This window comes from Melozone crissalis, unplaced genomic scaffold (genome assembly GCF_028551555.1).
Source record: "Melozone crissalis strain CALT ecotype California unplaced genomic scaffold, PUWL_Pcris_2 ptg000046l_1, whole genome shotgun sequence".
In the NCBI taxonomy this organism is placed as follows: Eukaryota; Metazoa; Chordata; class Aves; order Passeriformes; family Passerellidae; genus Melozone; species Melozone crissalis.
In genome coordinates, this window is record NW_026535824.1 from 16,432,750 (window position 1) to 16,443,249 (window position 10,500).

The 10,500-nt window shown below is 55.5% G+C and overlaps 1 pseudogene; it reads right to left on the reverse strand.

Annotated features, from left to right (window-relative positions):
• Window positions 1-354: 354 nt before the first annotated feature.
• LOC128943427 (antigen peptide transporter 2-like) lies at window positions 355-9,589 on the reverse strand (annotated as a pseudogene).
• Window positions 9,590-10,500: the final 911 nt, after the last annotated feature.

The window sequence follows — 10,500 nt, forward strand, 5'->3', positions numbered from 1 at the left end:
TCTCCCTGCAGAAAGCCACAAATTGCTGGCAGAGCTCATCCTGCTGTTCCCACTCATCACACAGCAGCCCTTCCCAACGGACTGACTTCCTGTTTTCCCATGTTTTAAACATAAGAATTACAGTTGTTCAAAATGTTTTATTTCTCATGTATAAATACCCTGGTTTGGGCAATAAATCTCCGTCCCATCCTCCAGTGCCCAGCACTTCCTCTCAGGGAATGAGGAATAGAAAAGGGGACATTGGGAACTGGAATAAAGACACTGGGGATGGGGACACTGGGAAAGGACTGGGGACACAGGAGCTTGGAGTGAGCACAGCAGGAGTGAGATGAGGACGTGACACCCATGCCCAGATCCATTCCTTGGGATTGATTTCCCACCCTGTGCCCCATGTCCAGGAGCAGACATGGGGACCAGGGATCATGGGGACGTGGTGGATACAGGGGATACACACACATCCAGGGAATGGGCAGACCTGGGGGACACAGTGGGGACATGGGGGACACAGGGAGTTGGGATCCTGAGGATGTGGGGAGAAGGGATTCACAGGACACTGTGACTGGGGACACCAGGAGCTGGCTGGTGACACAAACACCGGGAATGGGGACACTGGGGCTGATTCCCTTTTATTCCCTGCCAGATGCAGCCCCCTTCTCGCTGCCCATCCCGGGGCCCTCGGGCTGCCCAGTGCTGCCTCCTCCAAGGAGCAGGCGGCTGTAGGCGCCGCGGCGTTCCCGCAGCTCCGCTGGTGTTCCCGTCTCCATCACGGCCCCATGCTCCAGCAGCACCAGGCGATCGGCCCCGTCCAGCACCCGCGGCCGGTGGGACACGACCAGCACAGTCTTGGCCAGCCCAGTGCGCATCCAGCGCTGTGCCTGCAGCCAGAGAATGCTCTCATCCCAACCCATCCAGCTCATCCCAACCCATCCAGCTCAGAGAACACTCATCCCAACCCATCCAGCTCAGAGAACGCTCATCCCAACCCATCCAGCTCATCCCAACCCATCCAGCTCAGAGAATGCTCATCCCAACCCATCCAGCTCAGAGAACACTCATCCCAACCCATCCAGCTCATCCCAACCCATCCAGCTCAGAGAACCCTCATCTCAACCCATCCAGCTAGGAGAACACTCATCCCAACCCATCCAGCTCAGAGAACTCTCATCCCAACCCATCCAGCTCAGAGAACGCTCATGCCAAACCATCCAATCAGAGAACCCTCATGCCAAACCATCCAATCAGAGAACCCTCATGCCAGCCCATCCAACTCAGTCCTACCCTGTCCCACCTGATCCCACCCAGTCCCAACCAACCAATCCCACCCCACTCTCAGTCCCACCCTAATCCTATCATCCTGTTCTTACCATCCCATCTCCCTGTTCTCCATCCCATCCCCATGCCCACTATGCCATCCTGCCCACACTATCCCCATTCCCACTGTCCCATCCCATCCTACTCCTACCACTCCAACCCTTCCCATTGCACTCCATCTCTGTCCTCATCCCAGCATTCCCATCCCCTTCATTCCCACCCCACCCTATCGTATCTCCTTGTCTTCATCCTTTGATTCTACTTTCCTGCCATCCTACACCCCTGGTCTCTATCCCATCCTACTATCCTGTCCTATTTCTCCACCTCGTTGACTCACACCACCCCATCCAATCCCTGTCTTCATCACATCATTCCCACTCCATGCCAATCATTATCCCTTATTGCCACCACCTCATCCCACCATCCCATTCCAGCCATCCCATCATACCCCATTTTCACCAACTGCACCCCTATCCACACCAACCCCCTCCATCCCACCCCACTCACCGCTCCATCATATCCATCATCCAGCGCCTCGTCGAGGATGAGCACGGCCGGACGCCAGAGCAGAGCCCGGGCCAGGGCCACACGGCGCCGCTCCCCCGCCGCCAGCCGCCCCCCGCGCTCCCCCACCTCTGTGGGAGCGACCACAGGGGATCAGTGGGGTGCAGCCCTGGAGTTCTCCCCTCTTCTCCCACCCCCCACACTCCCCCACCTCTGCGGGGGGACCCTGGGATCAGTGGGATCCCAGCACAAGAGGTTCCCCCCCTTTCCCCTACCCCCCACACTCCCTCACCACTGTGTGAGCAATCCCATGGGATCAGTGGGATCTGACCTGCGTGAGCAATCCCATGGGATCAGTGGGATGTGACCTCAGGGATTCCCCGCACACCCCACCATGTGCCACCCACTCCGCTCTCCCATCGCTGCCAGAGGATCCTGGGATCAGGGGGATGTGCCCCAGGGGTGCCCCATCCATCCCCCTGGCTCTCACCAGTGTCCCAGCCCTGCTCCAGCCCCTGGATGAACTCCATGGCTCCAGCAGCAGTGGCGGCCTCCCGCAGCTCTGACTCTGCAGTGCTCCAGCCCCAGCAGGATGTTCTCACGGATCGTTCCAGAAAACAGGACGGGATCCTGCTCCACCAGCACCACCTGCCCCAGCCCCAAGCCCTAGGATGCTGTCTTGGCTCCTGGTGTCCCCACCCCTGTTCCATGACCCCATCCCACCTTGGTGTCCCCATAGTGTCCATCCCTGATCCCATTCTCCCCATCTGTGTCCCCAGTGTCCCCACCCCTGACTTCCCACTTTTCCCATCCCCATTCCTGTCATCCCCATCCCATTTCCCAATGTTCCTATCCCATTTCTTGTTGTCCCCACCCTATTCCTGATGTCCCCATCCTCTTCCCAGTATCCCCATTTCTGCTCCCATGCTCCTGTGGTCCCAGTTTCATCTCATTGTTTGTTGCAGACATCTTTTATGGAAAATCCTTTCCTTAGGATTTTTCCTCCTGAGAAGCTGACAGGCCTCAGGAACAACATGTAAACAATGATTATCTGCTACTGTGGAATGCAACAGGTGCATCTGTGATGGGCCCATGTTGGATGTTTGTAATTAATGGCAAATCACAACCCAGCTGGTGCAGACAGAGAGCCAAGCCACAAGCCTTTGTTATCATTCTTTCCTATTCTATTCTTAGCTAGCCTTCTGATGAAATCCTTTCTTCTGTTCCTTTAGTATACTTTTAATGTAATGTATATATCATAAAATAATAAATCAAGCCTTCTGAAGCATGGAGTCAAATCCTGGTCTCTTCCCTCATCCAAAAACCCCTGTGAACACCATCACAATTGTCCCCTGACCCCTGTCCCCATTTTCCCCATTCCATGCCCAGTGTTCCCAGTGTCTCTGCTGTCCCACCTTGCGGTGCAGGTACTGGTGTTCATACTCTGGCAGCGGGATCCCATCCAGCAGCACCGTCCCGCTGCCAGGATCCCGCAGCCGCTCCAGCAGCGCCATGGCCGTGCTCTTCCCGCTGCCATTGGGCCCCGCCAGCGCCGTCACCTCCCCAGAGCGCACCTCGAAGCTCACGTCCTGTGGGATGGGGACAGGTGTGAGAGTCTGTCTGAAATATTCCTCATCTGCCTCACCATCATCATTGGGGGACCACTGAAGAGTCCCCACTGTCTAAAATCTCTGGTTCTGAAGGAGAAAGTCACATGTCAACAAGGCCCCGAGACCTGAGAGCATTGTTAAGCTGTTGTCCACAGGTGTATTTACTATATGCTACACTGAGCCCAATGAGAAGAAGAAGAGGGCACCTTGCCTTTTTGCAACAGTAGCCTTGGAAGCTGCCCCCTCTTTGCCTGGCTGGACTTCTCCTGAGTTTTGGGTGGTCCTCCACAAAAGACCCCTCACTCGTCTTATAACTGCCGTGACAGACGGACTGAGATGTAAGAAGCCTCTCCATCAAAGACCAAGACATGAAACCCCCATGTGAAAAGGCCCCCCACACTCTTTCCAAGGATTGGGACTGAGACCCCCAACCTGGGAGAGGTGTGTGGGGGAGGCAAGCTAACCAAAGCAAGATGGATGTTGCAGGTGTGAGCAGTGGACCACGAAAACAATGGCTCACGCCCACTGCTGAACATGGACTGTGTGTACCCCTTTTCCAAACATTATTCTTTCCTCCCCAAAGATACAATAAACTACCTTTGACTCGGTTGCAAAATCCATTCCCCTTCCCCCATCAAAAAAAGAGTATAATTGGGGTCCAGATGGACTGCAACCCTGAGATCTCCCCGACGTAACAGGCGGATCCTCGACTGGACTGGACCAAAGGATTTCGTCTCTGCATTTGGTAGCTATATCCCCCTCCTTCTCTCTCTCTCTTTTCTATCTCTATCTTTTTCTCTCCCTTAATCCCTCTATTGCATTTTGTTGTGGTCATTCAATAAAGCTGCATTTGTTTTATTACTGCAAACCTCCTGTGCCGTGTTGGTTTTTTTGCACCCTGAGATCAATCCATGAACTATCAAGAAACCCGTTCGTAAGGATGGATTGTGACAGCAGGTGATGCCAAAATTCCCACTCCTGGGAAACCCCACCTCCCCCCAGACCCACCTTCAGCACAGGGTGCTCTGGATTTCCAGGATATGTGAAGGAGACCTTCTGAAAAGTGACATGGCCCTGAAGCTCGGGAGGCTCCCGCGTCCCCCCGACATTCCCTGCGGGTTTCCGATCCAGGTATTCCCAGATCCTCTGTCCAGCAGCTGCGTTGGTCAGGAATTCATTGAAGCCGTAGAGCAGCACCTGGGGAGAAGGAAGGGGGTGGCACCAGGATGGACAGAAGCACAGTCAGATGGACAAACACGTGCATTCCATGGGATCACCTGGATATGGCTACCAACTCTGTCCTGGTACAGCAGGAAGGTGACGAGGACCCCAGGAGTGATGGATCCGTCACGGAGCTGCTGGTGGCTCCTGAAGAGCACCATGACCCGGATGGCCAGTTTGATCACCTGTAGGTGGGACAGGGATATTGCTGCCCCCAACCCACTCCTGGCGTCCCCATTCCATCTGCCCCCAACCCACTTTTGGTGTCCCCATTCTGCCTGTCCCCATCCCACTCCTTTGTGTCTTTATCTCTGTTCCTGGTGGCCTCATCTCTGTTCCTGGTGTCCTCATTCCAGTTCTGGTGTCCCCATCTCACTCTTGATGTCCCTATACCTGATCCTGATGTGTCACAGACATATTTTCTGAAAAATCTTTTCACCAGGATTTTTCTCCTGAGAAGCTGAGAGGCCTCAGAAACTAAATGTAAACAATAATGATCTGCTGCTGTGGAATGAAGCAGGTGCATCTTTGATTGGTCTCATGTGGTTGTTTTTACTTGATGACCAATCACAGGTCCAGCTGTGTCAGACTCTCTGGTGAGTCACAAGACTTTATTATTCAGTCCTTTCTAGCTTTCTAATGTCTCCTTTCTCTTTCTTTAGTATATAATTTTCTTTTAATATAATATATATCATAAAATAATAAATCAGCTTTCTGAAACATGAAGTCAAGAATTTTGTCTCTTTTCTCATCCTGGGGACCTGCAAACACCACCACACTGATGTTCCCAACCTTTATCCCAGTGTCCCCATCCTGTTTCTAATGTCACCATTCCCATTCCTGCCATGCCTGTTCCTGAACTCAATGTCCCTGTTCTGTTGTCCCCATTCCTGGTGTCCCCATTGTACTCTGAGTGCCCCCATCTCAGCCGCTGGTTTCCCATTCCTGGTCCCAGTGTTCTCATTCCCAGTGTCTTCATCCCTGACCCTGGCATCCCCCATTCTCTGCTGTTCCCATTCCCAGTCCCCCCTGACCCTGTAGACAAGGACGAAGATTGCCAGCTCCAGCTCTATCTGCTCCTTCAGCCTCAGCTCCTTGGCCAGGTTACATCTGTGCTGCTCCTCCTCCTCTGCTGAAAAGGTTCGGATGGTCTCAATGGCGGCAACAGATTCCTGCACCCCTGCGGCTGTGCGGGCAGATGCTTCCAGCATGGATCGCTGAAGGGCCTGTGGCAGCAACAGGGGATCTCCAACTTTCCCAGGTCACCTTCCTGGCCCACCATCCACATCCCATCCCACCACACCCACTGCATCCCCACTATTGCATTCCCGCCATCCCACGCCCTTCTCTCTCACCCTCACCATTCCCATCCATTCTCCTAATCCCACCATCCCCATCCCCACTGTCTCATTCCATACCCACTACCTTATCTCATCCTTCTCATCCACACCAGTCCCATCTCGACCATTTTGTTCTATCCTCATGTCAGCACTCCCACCATCTCACTCCCCTGGTCTTTATCCCCTTTCATCCCACCATTTATCGTCCTCCTTTCCATTCTCCATCCCATCCCCATCATCCCATTCCCCTTGTCTTCATCCCCTTTCATCCCACCATTTCCACCTCCATCGTCCTCCTTTCCATTCTCCATCCCATCCCATCCCATCCCATCCCATCCCCACCATCCCATTCCCCTAGCCTCCATCCCAGCTCCACCATTCCCACCTTTCTTCAGTCCCCCCCCACTCTTTCCCTCCTACTCCTGACCTGTTTGCGGGTGCTCTGGATGCGGCGGGTGGCGATTCCAAGGGGCACCTCCAGCAGTGCCAGCAGTGCCAACCCCGGTGCCAGCCCCACCATGAACCCCTCCACCACCAGGGCCATCACCAGGCTCCGCAGCAGCTGGTTGGCTCCACTCGGTGCTGCCCTGCACACCCGTGGCACTTCCATGGAAAACTGAGCCAGGAGCTCAGCTGCAGGGTGGGAAAAGAGGTTGGGATCGTGGTGGGTGAGACCATGATCCCATCATGGATGATCCCATTTGGGATGGGAATGATGTAATGGGGAGCAGTGGGATGGGATGATGGGAATGGCTGTGGAGATGGTCAGGGTGGAATGGGGAGGGACAGGGGAAATGGGATGGTGGGAAAGGAAATGGTGGGATGGGGTGATGGGATGGTGTAAGGCAGCTGGGGATACGCAACAGGGTGGAGGCACGGGAGTGAGAATAATGGGGACAGAACAGTGGCTAGAATGGGAAAGTGGGATGGGGACAGGATGGAACACTGGAGTAGAATGAAGCCAGGAAGATGGCATAGGATGGAATTGGATGGGATGGTGGGAATGGGAATGATGGGGATGGAGTCGTGGGATGGGATAACAGACAGATGGGATGGGATGGGATGGGATGGGATGGGATCAATGGGATGGGATGGTGGGAATAGAATGGAATGGGATGGGATGGGATGGGATCAATGGGATGGGATCAATGGGATGGGAACGGATGGGATAAGTGGGATGGGATGGTGGGAATGGGATGGGATGGGATGGGATGGGATGGGATGGGATGGGATGGGAAGGGATGGGAAGGGATGGGATGGAATCGATGGGATGGGATGGTGGGAATGGGATGGGATGGAATCAGTGGGATTGGATGGGATCAATGGAATGGGATCAATGGGATGGGATTAATGGGATGGGATCAATGGGATGGGATTAATGGGATGGGATGGGATCAATGGGATGGTGGGGATGGGACTGGGGTGACAGACTAGCTGGGATGCAATGGAACAGGTGGGATGGGTCAGGTGGGATTGGGCTGGGCCGTACCCCGTTACCTGCTGGTGTTCCCTGAAAGAAGTCCAGGTCTTGGTGCACCAGGTGGGAAAAAAGCCGCAGGCTCAGGCTCTGACGGAGACGCGCCATCAACAGCATGAAGAGAGACCCCCGGCAGCCAGAAAACAGCACACTGTGGGGACACAGGGACATGGTGACATCGGGGACGTTGGGGACACGGGGACAGGCCCTGGGAATGCTCCAACCCACCTTGTGGCTCCAGCAGCCGCCACCATCCCGACAGCTCCAGCGGTGACTCCATCCCCACTTCCGACGGCATCCGGCACCTTCCCGGTGGTGTACGGCCCCGCCATCTCCCCTGGGTGTCACCGAGGCTGCGTCACCACGGGTGAGACCACTGACACAGGGGGACCCTGATTTGTGGGGGGCAGGATCCGGTCTGGGGAACGGGGATCTAATTTTGGAAGGGCGGGACACGATTTGGGCAGGAGACAATTTAGAGAAGTCAGGACCCAATTTGGGGGGTTTCGTGAAAAATTTAGGGATTTTACACCCAATTTAAAGTGTCAGTACCAATTTTGGGGGGGTTCAGCACACAGTTTTATGGATCAGAACCTAAACATAGGAGATCAGGACCTTAAGATCCCAGGTCTTAGAGGTCAACATCCATATTTGGGCATCAGACCATTAGTTTGATGGTCAGCACCCAATTTTGGGGGACCAACAGTCAAGTTTGCAGGGTCAGAACCCATTTTGGAAAGTGAGCACCCCATTTTTGCAGGGTCAGCACCCAACTGAAGGGGTCAACTCACAATTTAGGAGGGTCACCACTCTATTTTAGGGTGGTCATCGCCTATTTAAGAGCTCAACACTCAATTTTAAGGTGCCAGCATCCAATTTGGTGGGGTATCCCAGATTGGGGGGTTCCCAATTTGGGGCTGCAGAGCCCAAATTGGGGGTGTCAACGCCTGTCACCACATGTCAACGTCCTAAGGTGACATTAGGATGTTTGTATCCCCATCTGTGTGTTCTGTTTATGCTGGATATCATGTTCTGTGCCTTCAAGACTGGCTCTGAAGAGTGAAAGTTTTGCTTTGGTTTTGTTATCAGCCGCTCCCCCACGGCTGGCGGGACACAGACACGGGGCAGTACATGGTGCTGCTTTTGCTTTTTGCTTGCCTTTTTGCTTTTCTCTTGCTTCTGCTTTGCTCCTGCTTCGCTCTTGCTTTTGTTTCCGCTCATTATTTAGTTTAGCTAAGCAGTCCGAATTTTTCCCCGGACTGTTTCTCCTTTCCCTTTTTTCGACCTACTTGAGCCTGCTCCAGACCGGGACCTGGGAACACCGAGAGTTTGCACTTTGTGGCTGCAGCAGCTGCCCCAGGACCAGAGGGACTGAGAACAGAGCGACCACTCCCAAGAGAGACTTTCTGAATTTGTCATCTTTTTCAGAGTGGTGAAAGAGTGTTGTCATCTGGTATTGTTCATTTTGTGTGCCTTGCATGTTAAATAAACAGGTTCTTTCCACTTCTCTCTGAGGAATCTTTCCTGAACTGGTTTGGGGACGGGCTGTGTGGATTTGCTTTCTGGAGGGGCCCCTTTTGGAGGTTTTCTCCCAAATTTGCCCTAAACCAAGACAGTCACCCACCAACGACAGCCAGCACGAGGCAGAGGACAGCAGCTCCAAGGACGTTCCTCTGCTCCCAGGTCAGTGCCAGAGCGCGCCGGACGCTGCCGGGAGCCTTGGGGACGCCTCCGGGGGTCTCGGGGATGCTGCCGGGGGCTGGGGGCGCGGCCCAGGCCAGCATGGCCAGGGCGGCAGCGGCGTGGGTGACCCCGAGCCAGGCGGGCGCCGCGGCCGCCAACAGCCCCAGGCCGGCCCCGGGCGGCCCCAGGAGGCTCCGGAAGGTTTCGAACACCGCGGGAGTGGCGGCGGCCATGACGGCGGCCGCGGTGGCTCCAGAAGGACAGCGAGGGGCTGGCAGCCGGGTGGCCACGGCCAGGATGGGCAAGCGCAGGGCAGCCTCGAGCCACACGCCCAGCATGCCCAGCGGCGCCAGCAGCGGCACCAGTGGCACCAGTAACACCAGTGCCAGGGCGTTGGCCACCAGCAGCACACCGGGCAGGAGAGTGGCGGGTGGCAGCGCCATGGTGGGACCGGTACGGACAGTGCTCTCTGTGGGGCTCACGGGGAATGAGCAACAGCCTGTGGAGACACCAGTTAAAACCAGTTAGGACTGGGGCGCTCTCCTGTGCACACCAGTGCTCTCAGTCTAGACTACAGTGCTCCCAGTCTGGCCCCCTGAGCTCAGCAGTCCACACCAGTGCTCCCAGTTCAGCCTGGGGCACTTCCCAGTCCAGCTTGGGGCACTCACCAGTCCACACCAGTGTTCCCAGTCCAGCCTGGGGCGCCCCTGAGTCCAGCCTGGGGTGCTCCCCTGTCCACACCAGTTCTCCCAGTCCAGACTACGGTGCTACCAGTCTGGCCCCCTGAACTCAGCAGTCCACACCAGTGCTCCCAGTTCAGACCCCTGAGCTCAGCAGTCCACACCAGTGCTCCAAATTCAGCCTGGGGCACTCTCCAGTCCACACCAGTGGTCCCAGTCCAGCTCGGGGCACTTGCCAGTCCACACCAGTGCTCCCAGTTCAGCCTGGAGCACTCTCCAGTCCAGACAAGGCACTCACCAGTCCACACCAGTGCTCCCAGTTCAGCCTGGGGCACTTCCTAGTCCAGCCTGGGGAATTCTCTAGTCCATATCAATGTTTCCAGTCCAGCTTAGGGCACTCACCAGTCCCCAGCAGTGCTCCCAGTCGAGCCTGGGGCTCTCCACAGTCCACACCAGTGCTCCCAGTCTAGACTACGGTGCTCCCAGTTCAGCCCTCTCAGCTCCCCAGTCCACATCAATGTCTCCAGTCCAGTTTGGGGCACTCACCAGTTCACACCAGTGCTCCCAGTCCAGCCTGGGGCACTCCCCAGTCCACACCAGTCCTCCCAGTTCAGCTCCCAAAAGCTCCGTTAAGGTTTCGCTTTCGAGCCCCCACCCATCCCGCTCTGCCCCGC